The sequence below is a fragment of the Trachurus japonicus genome, chromosome 6 (assembly GCF_045865225.1).
Source record: "Trachurus japonicus isolate A0001 chromosome 6, Traja_1.0".
Classification (NCBI taxonomy): Eukaryota; Metazoa; Chordata; class Actinopteri; order Carangiformes; family Carangidae; genus Trachurus; species Trachurus japonicus.
This window is the reverse complement of record NC_140912.1, coordinates 2502183-2515264: the sequence shown is the minus strand read 5'-3', so window position 1 is coordinate 2515264 and position 13082 is coordinate 2502183. Positions and strand designations below refer to the sequence as shown.

The 13082-nt window shown below is 41.9% G+C and overlaps 1 protein-coding gene across 2 annotated transcripts in view; it reads right to left on the bottom strand.

The window, feature by feature from the left end:
• LOC146985345 (septin-7-like) overlaps window positions 1-6946 on the bottom strand; it is a 125353-nt gene extending 118407 nt beyond the window's left edge. For both annotated transcript variants that reach the window (XM_085778271.1, XM_085778273.1), the window contains exon 1: window positions 6939-6946. The gene's annotated coding sequence lies outside the window, so the exon portion shown is untranslated. The remainder of the gene's footprint in view (window positions 1-6938) is intronic.
• Window positions 6947-13082: the final 6136 nt, after the last annotated feature.

Below are 13082 nucleotides of genomic sequence, written 5' to 3'. Positions count from 1 at the left end.
ATCATCTCATTTTTACGAGGCATTAGGCAAACACATCACCAAGGGGTGGAGGCGTGGGGGGCTACATCATCAGAGGCCATCATCTGAGGGGGCAGTCTCTCTTATACTTAGTGAACATATAATACAACAACACACTGCTTTGCACAGGCTGCAGGTCAGTGAGGGACTGTGCAGGTAGAGCTGGTGGAGGTGGTGTTGTCTTGGTGGTTGTTACAGCAGCATGTGCTTTCCCACTACTCCAGGGTGATCAGAACTATTGTCTACCCTAACGGATACCCTCCAGACATTACTTCTTTCTGCAATTAAAGCTGTTATAATCAAGAAAGTTGTCAGCTGTCAGTGTTCATCTCATCCTGTTTTATATTACACATTACATTACATTACATTACACATTTCAATGGGAATAAAACTAATGAAACATTTTGGTGGATTCCATTGCATTTACTGAGACAATAAATAACATAGTTATGTTGTTATAATATTTATAAGATAACACGTTCTGAAACAAGTTGCACATCCTCCGTTCTGTCTTCTAATGACAGCACTGATGTTGATGTCATGACCAACCAGGTTAACTTTGGGTTTTAAATCCCTCTTAATAATAATAAGCTACGGGTAAAATCCACTGTGACCTATAGGGTTGTGTGGTTTTTAAGGGAGGAGGTTTTAGTACAGCAGGGGCACTTCCTTCCAGATGCAGGGGACAAAGGTGTGCATGTCCCAAGCCAGACCTCACAGGCCGAGAACACTCAGGAATGACCTGCTGACTAATAATAAAGAACCTACTTACAAAAAACGGGGGAGGCAGAAGTAAGACCAAACAGAAATTTGTGAAGGTGAAAGTCGAAACGAATGACAGAAGCTTGAAGAGATGCTGAGGGAACACAGCAGGAGCAAGAGAGACCAACTGACAAAGACTTAGTGGAGGATGCAGACAATCACAATGCAGAGGAGCTGGATGAAGACAGGAAGTAAAGCAACTCTGAGAATAAAGGAAAGCAATTTACATACTTGGCTACACATACTGTATGAATTTGGGTGTTTATGTAACATCTGTGATGTGTTAATTGAAAATGAAAAGAGACGATGGGTTGAAGTTTGTTTCTTTTACTTACACAGAGAGCGACATGTTGTAAATACGGTACTTATACAGTAGTTTAAAAAGTTAACGTAAAATCTCCAGAAACAGAAGTCCTACATCATCACCAGGTGTTAGTCATTGATGTTTAGGTGATGGGGCCTCATAGGTACTGTAGGTGACAAAGTAGATTCATTGGGGTGGTATGATATGAATTGCTGTGTAGGGAAAGTCCAAATGTAGCTGGATCACTAGCTCTTTAAATAAGTTGAATTTACCATGTTTTTGAATGTCATGACAGACCTCATTATCCCAAATGATGAGTTTTGAGGAGAAAATTAACTTTACTTTGAATCTTACTATTGCAAGCTGCATGCAATCTGTAGGCTACCTTCCGTGCATCATCTGGTAACCAAGACAACAACCTGGCCACTGTTGCAGTTGACAGTCCCAGCAGGATCACTGACCAGGGATGATCTGAGAATGATCTTCGTGAAAGACAGTGTGATTCCTGCTCTTGACTGAAATACTCTCTGAAGTGTTGATCAATGCGGCATCCTGACATTTTCACTTTATAGCACTGGAGGTTTCCATCTTATGGCTCGATGCAGCTCTGACCTCTGATTAAAGGGATAGTTCACCCAAAATTTAAATTTCACTCATTATCTACTCACCCTCATGTGGACTAAGGGCTGGGAGAAGTTTCAGAGTCCTCCGTGGCTTCTCTGAGTTACAGGGGGTCTCGGCGTAGCAGTGCATGTCCATATAACGGTTGCAAATGGATACCAACTGCTTTCATAACAAAAAGAAACACCAAAAAACATGTAGCGGAAGCTTCTCAAAGCTCCTCTTCTTGGTTCGTCAAATTTGGACGAACTGGGAAGAAGACGGACCCTGGTTCGTCCAAATTTGACGAACCGGGAAGAGGAGCTTCGAGAAGCTTCCGCTACAAACAAGTTTGAAATATAGACGTATTTAATTTTTTTCGGGACAATTTCACATTCCGGGGCTTCAATACAAGACGTGGCATGGAGGTATTTGGATGTTTTTTGGTGTGTCTTTTTGTTACGAAGACAGTTGGTATCCATTTGCAACTGTTATATGGACATGCACTGTTACACCGACCGAGACCCCCTGTAACTCAGAGAAGCCACGGAGGACTCTGAAACTTCTCCCAGCCGTTAGTCGACATGAGGGTGAGTAGATAATGAGTGAAATTTCAATTTTGGGTGAACTATCCCTTTAACAGAGTCATTATGATCTCAGTATCGCAAGATCTTATCTCATATATGACAAAAAAACATGTTTTCTCTTGATAATAACTCATTATCGCAGGGTAACAAGCTTTTTTCATGTGATAACGGGATTTAGAGAGATGAAAGTGTGGCCTTTCTTGGCTGCTGTTTCACACCCTATCAATTACACAGAGAAATTATCAATGCCATTCAATTGGATATTGATGCAACAAACAGGCTCATCCAGGAGTTCAATACAACAGAGGCACAGAGGTGGGAGCAGGCTGATTAGGTAAGTGGTTGTAATGGAGAAACCAGTGTCAGATTATCAACCGAGCCACAGAGTCCACCATGGTTCCTCTCAGACAGTTGACGTTTGGGTTCCAGCCAATGGAAGAGTGATATTGAAGTTAAAGGGATAGTTCACCCAAAATTGAAACTGCACTCATTATCTACACACCCTCATGTCGACTAAGGGCGCTTTCACACCTAATAGTCCGGACCAAGGTCCGGACTTTTTTTTTTTTTGTTACATTGTTTCCATAAAGTTCAGTAAAGTTCGCTTTCACACTGCTATTTGACAGCGGACTAAAGGATCTACCGACGTCATGACGAATGAGTGTGCGTCTGACTTTACCGCATAGAAAGTGCTCAGAAAAAAATAAAATAAAAATATGTGTAAAAAAAAGAAAAATATAGCCTACTGCTGGAAAGCACGCTGTGGTTTGTAATCGCGGTACAGAAGAATGAGTTTAGAGCTGATGAAAGGAGAGAAAAAAAGAGGATTGTGCCGCGCTCTCATTGATCAGAGTGGCAGCGATCAGCGATCAGCTGTTTGGTGTAGTGGAGGGGAACACACACACACACGCTATGCGCACACACGCGCGATCCTCCTGTCAGATGCGGCTGCATCTCTCCAGGTCACTTGTGTGTGAGAGAAATAAAAGCTCTGACTTGCTGGGGCAGATGTTGTTTGGTGTCACCCGCTGATAAATATCCGTTTTTTTCAGACTCTTTTCGGCGGAAAAAAAAAATATTCGGGTCAATATATATAAAAAAATAGGCTATATTTTAAAAAAATGCATGTATCGTTTGGGGATTTATATTAAACACTCTACTGTTTAATTCCGTGTAAACGTTTACAAGTGTAGCCTACACTGACACACCCATCCCTCTGACCAAATCTGGATATAATATGATCTCCTCCTCTCCCCAAGTGTTGCCGCCGGTTGCCGTCTCGGTTGCCGCGGCTCCTCTTTCCTTTTTTTCTGTTTATTTACTTTTTTCGGCACGTGCGAATCTGACGTTATTTCCTGTATTTGGTCTGATAGTTCGAACCTTCCAAAAAAATGCTTTCACACTACGCAGCATCGGACCTTGGTCCAGGATAGTCCGGACCGAGACTACCTTCTGAGGCTGGACCAAAGACTCGGTCTTTAGTCCGGACCGTGGTCCGGGGGAGCTTTCACACCTGTCAATTTGATCCGAACTATCTGGAAAGTCCGAAAGTCCGGACCAAACGAGGTAGGTGTGAAAGCCCCCTAAGAGCTGGGAGAAGTTTCAGAGTTATCCGTGGCTTCTCTGAGTTACAGGGGGTCTCGGCATAGCAGTGCATGTCCATATAACGGTTGCAAATGGATACCAACTGTCTTTGTAACAAAAAGACACACCAAAAAACATCCAAATACCGCCATGCTGTTCGTATGTAATGTCCGTCTTGTATTGAAGCCCCGAAATGCGAAATTGTCCCAAAAAAAATTCAATAAGTCAATTTTTCAAGCTTGTTTGTAGCGGAAGCTTCTCGAAGCTCCTCTTCCTGGTTCGTCCAATTTGGACGAACCAAGGTCTGTCCTCTTCCCAGTTCGTCCAAATTGGACGAACCAGGAAGAGGAGCTTCGAGAAGCTTCCGCTACAAAACAAGCTTGAAATATAGCCTTATTTAATTTTTTTCGGGACAATTTCGCATTTTGGGGCTTCAATACAAGACGGACATTACATACGAGCAGCATGTAGGTATTTGGATGTTTTTTGGTGTGTCTTTTTGTTACGAAGACAGTTGGTATCCATTTGCAACCGTTATATGGACATGCACTGCTATGCCGAGACCCCCTGTAACTCAGGGAAGCCACGGATAACTCTGAAACTTCTCCCAGCCCTTAGTCCACATGAGGGTGAGTAGATAATGAGTGAAATTTGAATTTTGGGTGAACTATCCCTTTAACATCTCACTGCTTGGATGACTGGACTCAAGAGTGCTGAGCAGTGTTGGCAGGTATCCTCACATTTAGATGATGTACAGACACGGCTGGCAGTGTGTTAGTTACACCTTGATAAAGGTAATGCAGTCAAATCGTCCTTCATGAAGGTTATAATGTTCAGTTTGAAGTGTTATAAAGAGCTGCTGATTCAGCTGTGATAATGATGGAGGACAACACAACTGTGCAGCAGCGTACGCAGAGATGTTTCTGTTCACTGGCCTAACACCACTGAGTGAATTATCTCTTACCCACTACAACAACAGCATGAGACTAAAGAGTCTGGGAGAAATAACAGAGCCCACTGTTACTGACCCTGTATGATGCTGATGGACATGGTCTTTGTTGAAACGTGGACACAGTGCTGCTGTTAAACTGAGGCAGGAATCGTGTGTGTCATTCCTTCGGGGGATCTGGTGTCGCCATCTGGACAAACACGCAGCCGGGACCATCTGCTGCTGCTGACCTGGACCACCTGCTCCATCACAGAGAACCAGTCTGACCGGTCAACAAGTGACTGTGCTCCTCTGCTCTGTTTTAATCACACAGAGATGCTGATATGATATTATAATGATTATAATGAGTTACTATATCGCAGAGCTTCTTCAGGTCCTCCCATTAGTCTGGATCTACGTACATCTGTAAGCCACTCTCTGTTACTTGATCCTGTCAAATGCCTGCTGTTAAATTCTACTATCATTTTTTAGAGTGTTCTTAGAGTCTGTCAGTACTTACCTCTCTCTCCCCCCCTCTATCTCTTTCTCTCTCTTCCTCTTCAACACAACAGGCCCCACCCCTGTTTCCTCAACTGTTGTCATGTTTGTTGTTTAAGTTGTTTATTATCAGCAGGATAAACCCCTTGAGTTGTCACAACTCGTTTTCGAGGGGGTCCTGCGCACCTCACATCAACATAAAACACAACTCATCACGGTACAATGAAAGGATACAGAACAATACAATAAAATAAAGTATATACACACACACAAGAAAAAATACAAAACAAAAACAAAGACAAAATCTGAACAGACATACAAAAATCAATCAGGCAAGTTGCAACCGGGTTTAGGTATTCAGCAAAGTGTGGTGACAGATTCAATGAAAGCATTAACAAGTAATTTCAAGATGTGAAGACAGGGCATGATTAAAGCAATTAAGAGATGGAGAAGATCTGATACACATGGATAGGTGATTCCAGTCATTTGGTGCTCTGAACATAAATGCTTTTCTACCGGTTGTTTTCTGGTATGTGGATCGGAAAAGTAGGGGTGAACAGAGTGTCTGGTTTGATAAATAGAGGTAAGTTGCACAAAATACTGTTTAAGATAAGGGGGGTAATTGAAGTGAATACATTTGAAAATAAATTGGAACCAGTGTAACTGTCGCCGTGCACGTGGAGAAGAAAACTGAAGAGATTGGTACATTAGACAGTGATGTGTAAGATAGGGACAAGTATGAATCTGCAGGTTCTGTTATAAACTTTGGTCAGGGGAGCCAACACAGATTTAGAAGCAGAGATATACACAACATCACAATAGTCCAAAATTGGAAAAATAAGTTTGCCATGTTAGTGTAAAGCGCCATAAGAACTTCTGTTGTGAATTGGTTCTTTATGAATAAAATGACTTTACTTTAAGAAGTCTCCAGTCCCTGTGAGAGGATTTGTAGGAAAGGGCTTCTCATATTTCCTTTGTTTATGTCAGTGTTGTAGTTGTCTGCCAGTGTCAAAATAGATTTGTCCTGTTTTAAATCACATTTTATTTGTACATGTGTTAATTTAGTGTCACGGTGGTGGGAATGCAGGACCCAAATGCAGACAGGTTCAGTGCAAAAAAGGGATTTATTATGAACTCACACGTAGTACGGGAACACAGGAACATGAAGCCACGGGGACAAATGACAATAAACAACGAAGACAAAGGGAGACACTGAGGTTAAATACATGAGGGAACGAGACACAGGTGGTGCAATTAACACAGGTGAGACACATTAGGTAATAAAGAGCAGGGAGCACACAGGAAGACAAGACAAGGACTTCAAAATAAAACAGGAAACTAGGACAAAGACATAGACCATGACACAACACATAACTTCAAAATAAAACAGGAACTAAACTAAACAGGGACCCACAAAAGGACATAACACTAAGACAAGACAGACAAGGAACACCAAAGGGACTAAAGAAACCAAGAAACAAGAAGCCAAATTAACAAAAAACCACTGTGTGGCGGCAAACTCAGGTCCATGACATTTAGAAGTTGCTTGTTTTCATATGTTTTTGTTTTTGTTTTTAGTCACTGGATATCTGGAAAGAAAAAAGCTGAGTTAATGTCAATTAGCTCTTTGGATATGACAGTTTTGTGGACCTGGCATCTATGCTGCTGTCATTTGTGGAACAATTCAAAACAAACAAACTAAACAATGTCATGAGCATTGTCGGCTGTAATGGATTTGAAGTCTCCGGCAGGTCACATATTGAGTTGCAGGTCCTGAGGGCCATGACCCTCTCTGAGATCCGTCTGCTGGCAGAGATACTGACCCTCTGTTAGCATCACTAACAGGGTGTCACCTAACTAACACTAACTAACTGCTCAGCTGCTCTTATATGGGAACCCTCAGCCCTTGACCTTCATCATCTGTTGGGGGCTTTCAGTTTCAGATCCTGTTTCAAAGATCTGATCCACTGCTGAGAACAGACTGGACCACACTGATGGCACTTAGGGAGGGGGGTCATTACGTATGGGCTCCTTGGACCCCCTAGGCTCTCTTGGTGAGACAATCAATACAGCTGGAGAGAGACCATGCAGTGATTTTCACCTGTGTCCCTGTAACCTGAGAATAAACTTTGACCTCAGGTTAAAAAAAGTGTAGTATGTAAATACTGTGATTCACTTAAAAAAACGATAATGTGATTTGTATTGGAGCTTGTACCAAACAAACATGTTCCTTTACATCTGGAATAATGTGGAGCATCTATGCAGAACCATAACGCCTATAGTGCTGATTACAAAAATGCATAAAAATAGAAATTGCAATTTTCATCACCAAAATGTATTTCTAATCATCTACATATTATTCATTAAAGACCCCCTCCCATGAAAATCGTGTTTTTCGTGCTTTTCACATGTTCCTGTGGCATTTTTCTTGTGTTAGAGGACATAGCAGCAGAAAAGGAAGTGCAAAATTGCATTTCTGAGTTTTTCTGCCTTCAAATTGCTGTGAACCAATGGCAGACGCAAACTGGCAGTTTCAGGGAGACTGGGGTTGACGTGTCACAGCTCCAGGGGAGGGCGCTAGTGCTAAGCTCCTGCCCTGCTCTGCATCTGGCTCAGAGGTGAAAGGCTTGACAGCTCAGTGTAGCTATTAAGGTATAACAGGTATACAGTAGCTCACCTGGTAGAGCAGCTTGCACCATGAGCAAGGACTTTATTCCAGTCTGGGATCAAATCCCAGTGTGCAGTTTTATGCTAAAGGCGCTGAATCTGTAATTGTACAATGTCCAGCTGTCAGCGAGCGACGAGGGGGTGGCTGGGCGGAGCAGCGCAGTCCCCGCCCACCCTCCAGAGGTGCATTGCTAATGAGTTGCTGGTTTTAAAATAACCAAAAAGGGTCACGGGAGGGGGACTTTAAAGGTATAATATGTAGGGATTACCCCCATCTAGCAGTTGCATATCTGAACATATTCTTGATGTTGCGTTCACGTGAAATCAGGCAGACATCAGACAGACAACAGAGGCTGCATGTAACAGGATAAACAAGCGTCTATGTAAACAAGTAGTCCGCCAGCATGAGGCAAAACAATACAGGCGTGACAATATGTTGTCATGGTGATGTTGTATTGTTTACCTGACCCACGTTTTACCGTCTTTCTCTGGTGGAGTAAAATGACATCCGGTTGGTTTGCCGATGGCCGTCTGCCTGACTGCACCTGAATGCAACATCAGTGCCTCTGTCCTTCCTCACACTACATAGTGGTGACAGTTTTAACAGGGGCTACCTGGAAAACTTTCTCCCCGAGACGACAGCTCCGCTGAGTTTCCGTGGTTACCTACAGTCACGCTGCCACTCAACGTAAAAAATGGCGATGCAACATGGCTGCCTCGGTTCGGTGCGAAAAAGCTTTCATTTGTATGCGGGTGTGATTCGACTTCAGTGAAATACGTATTTATGAAAGCAATATTTTATTTTATTTTAATAAAAAGCCAAATAAGTTACATACTGGGGCTTTAATAAGACTATACAATCTTAAGTCCCCACTGATCCTGTCCAAGTGGAGAACTGTAGACCTGCCCCACTGCTTCCATTCATATACAACTGTAGAGAAAAAGCAGCTTTTGAGCAGAGTTCAAATCAATGAACAATTTCCTTGATCCATATCAGGACTTTAAAAGTGGCCATTACACAGAAACTGTCCTATTGTCTGTGCTGTAACTAAGGGCAGCTACAGCTGCAGCTCGATCCTCCGTTTTTATCTTACTTGACCTTTCAGATACACAGTGAGCCACCAAATACTGTCCCCACTGGAGTGCCCCCCATGACCAGTTCTGGGACCCCTCGTCTTTGCAACATACACCACAACCTTGGGGGTCAAGCCACTCATATGGCCTCTCCTATCATTGCCATGCTGACGACAACCAGCTAAACCTGTCGATCCCACCAAATGACCATTCTGTCTCTGTGCAGATCTCAGTCGGTCTCTGAACTTCTAGTCATCAGTCCCACATCAAATTCAATACATCAATATTAAAAGAACCTCAACATTGTTTACACTAGTGGTTCTCAAACTTTTTTTTTCATCAAGGACCCCTAAACTGACACAAATTAGACAACGGACCCCCATTGGACAACATTTTATAACAAACACCAGAAATACACAAATATTTGTTCTGAGTCTTAATAGTGTTCCTTTTTTACTCAATATACGTTTAAATTACTGCCAATGACATGAAGTTTTTGGAAACATTTCAAGAAATTTCTGGAAAAAAAATGTGGTTAAATTTTGAGGAAAAGTTGGGGGTCCCCTTGAACCCTCTCAAGGACCCCTGAGGGTCCCTGGACCCCACTTTGAGAAGCACTGCTTTACACCAGTTAAAGTGCAAGAAAACTGTGTGCACCTTTGCAGGTGGTCTAGAATGCAACATCCAATGGTCTTCATTGACCGTGCACACAAGTCAGTCTCAGTCCAGAGTGGTCTGGTCTGTGGCTCCTTGATGGTGGAGCAAACTACCCAATCAGTGGTGTCCCTCTTTATCTTCAGGAATCAACTGAAAATGCATCTCCTTTCCTAAAACCACATGTTTAACTATCACTTACCTTGCTCTTTTGATGCTTTACCTACACATTATTTCATTACATAGGTTGGAATTAATATTTACAATTAGTTTCCCACTGCATTGAAGCTTACTGATATTCCGCACTTGTAAATTGTGTGGAATGAAATGTCTGCCAAATTACAATGTTTATGTAAATTTGCTGTGACACATCTTGCCTTTATCAAACAATGAAAAGGATAGCAGCATCTGGATATTGCACATTGCCATATTGTGATTTTGGTTATGTTTTAATTGAGCAGCTGTATTTGTAAAGTACTGTTTCTAAATACGACTATCCAGAAGAGGACCAGACCTGGACTGTGCTGGGTTCCCATCAGGATCATTGAGGATCAGCGACCTCGTGTTCAGTTCAGCCCACTGTCGATATGTGAAGTCCCTGTTGTTACCACTGAGTCCACTTAGTCATGAAGGAGAGCGCCATATAATCCTGAGGCTGCTGACCCTGTGTGTCTCTGTGTGTGTGTGTTCATGCTGTGTCTTCACATGTGATCCTCAGGTCTCTCTGGATGGGAGCACACACACACGCACCATGTGCTTTATCATCAGATGTGTTCTTTGAACTTCAATATTGATTATGTTAAGGTCTCTCTCTCTGTCTGCCTCTCTCTCTCACGCACGCACGCACGCACGCACGCACGCACGCACGCACGCACGCACACACACACACACACACACACACACACACACACACACACACACACACACACACACACACACACACACACACACACACACACACACGGGTTACTGATGAAATACCTTTTAAGCTGAGTTCATAAATTATCTGTATGAATATTTAAGCAGCAGCGGGCTGAACCACGACTAAACAGTGCATGTGTGTGTGTGTGTGTGTGACTATCATGGCTTCTACATAGAGAATATATATCTGCTATAAATATCCATAAAAAATGAGAGAGAATATTCCTCCATCTCATCGCATCATGAGGCTAAACACTGGAGAGGGTTGAGGAGAGAGGAGGGAGGTGAAGGAGAGAAGACAAGAGGTGGTTGGTAATGGAGTGATAAGAAATGATGGAACAAAGGGCTTAATGCGGTGAAAGGAAAAAGGGGGGAAAAAGAAGAAAAAGAAACAAAAAGGGGCACCAGAGAAGAAAGGAAGAGATGTTAGTAGGAGGTAAACAAAAGAGAAAATTTATCAGGGAGGGAAGGGACCAATAACGTAGAGAAATAAAGGAATAAGGAATGCTTTTTTGATCAAGATTAAATAAGTATATAATTAAATAAATAAATAAATACAGCTATGAAAGAAAAGATCAAGCTCTGACACAAACTGACACAAATTTTAGTGAATTCAACATAGTGGATATGGTTGATTTTAGAGTTTATATTGCAGATAAGTAACAGATTTTAACTTCAATTATTAGAATTAAATAAAAGAAGAAACACGGTCAATGTATCTTTACATCAAGTAGCTGTAAGAACTGTTTCTCACTCACTAACGGTCTTCAATTTTCAATTCAATTAATTTATTTGTTGTTGGAGGACAGTGTACAGCACTCAGCACTCCCTCCAAGGGGGTGCGGCTGTACCCAACTGCAGCCTTTGGCTGATTCACATTGGCAGTCCCCCTGCCGGGTGTTAGTATTAGGCAAAAGAATATCAAAAACAGTAATAACAATAATACAATCAAGTAAATACAGGAGTGTGGGCAGCAGCCTGCTATCATATAAAACTAAATAATACAACATAATACAATTATCAAAGAACACAGTGTAGTGCAAAGCATAGGAAATCAGACAATTATAAAATATAGAATTGAAGGAGCTATAGAAGAGAAATAAAACTGTACAGTACTCAACTATTAGTGTTTTAAATTGTAATACATGTAATAATAATAATGACAATACTCATAATAATAACAATAGTAAGAGATTGCACATGCCAACTGGCCTCAAGTTAATGTTAAATAAGATGGTAAATGAGATGGGGGAGGGGGCTGTGTGGGGTGTATGGGTGGTGTGTGAACCTGTAACAATACAGAGTCCAGTGCATAGTTCTTGTTGTGGGTGTGTTTGAGAGTGGTTGGGGGTAGTTGTGGATGTATGGGTAGTGGGGGTTAAAGTGCCAAAGTTTGAAGTAAAAAAAAGTGGGGGGGGTTGAGGTTACCGTGTAGTATAGCAGCTATCAAATGGATTGCTACATGGTCGGGTGATGATCCAAGCAGTGAACAAATACAATCAAGATGAAGATGAAAAACAGAACAGAGTAAATAAATAAGTGAATTAATGAATTACCATGTGGTGGAGCAACTAACAGATATGTAGGTTGCTACATGATCGGGTGGGTGGTAACCCAATCCATAACCAGAACATGACCAAACATAGATAACGAGCAAATCAGGGGAAGAAAAGAAAAGAAAAGAAAAGGAAAAAGAGCGGAGGGGGGGTTGGGTACGTAGATGGAGTGTGAGTCTGCAACGATGCAAAGTCCAGGTCATGTATCTTCAGGTAGTGGTGATTAGTTGGTGGTTGGTTCGAATAGAGGAAAAGGGGAGGGTAGGAGAAAAAGATAAAGTAAAGTAAAACAAATAAGTAAATGGTAATAATAATAATCAAGGAGAAAAAACAAACAAACAAACAAACACAAGTCTTGCCTCCATAGACCTGGTACTCAGGGTGTGTTCCTGCCTGTGTGCCGTCCTGTTGCTCCAATCTTCCTAACCACTGGGAGCTCTTCATGTCAGCCACTTCCCCCAACTGTCCATGATATTAATCCCATGGGGAGGCTTGGTCTTCCATTATATTTTTTCTTCTGCCTCATCATCATCTGTCATCTGCAGCACTCCTTCATTTTGTTTAGTGTGTGTAGTAGTAGAAGAGAGAAGATACTGTCCCCCCAGGAAAGAACAAGAAGCATCAGTCATTTCATTAACAAGCTGTGACACATGTTCTTTCAGGTGACAAAAAGCTCTGGTGGCTGGAGTGTTTTTTGGACTGAAGTCCCATAAACTACTGGAAGAATGGTTTTGGACATTCCTGATCTTGACAGGATATCTTCCATTGTTTATTTTGATTAAAATAATAATGATAATGATAACCTCTAACCAGTAAGTCTCAGTAAATATGATCACAGTCTCTCCTTACTTAAATAGTGCTCAATGCAATGTTCACGTGGAGCTCAAAAGCATCTGAAATAAATTTGAAACCCAACACTGTGTCACTGT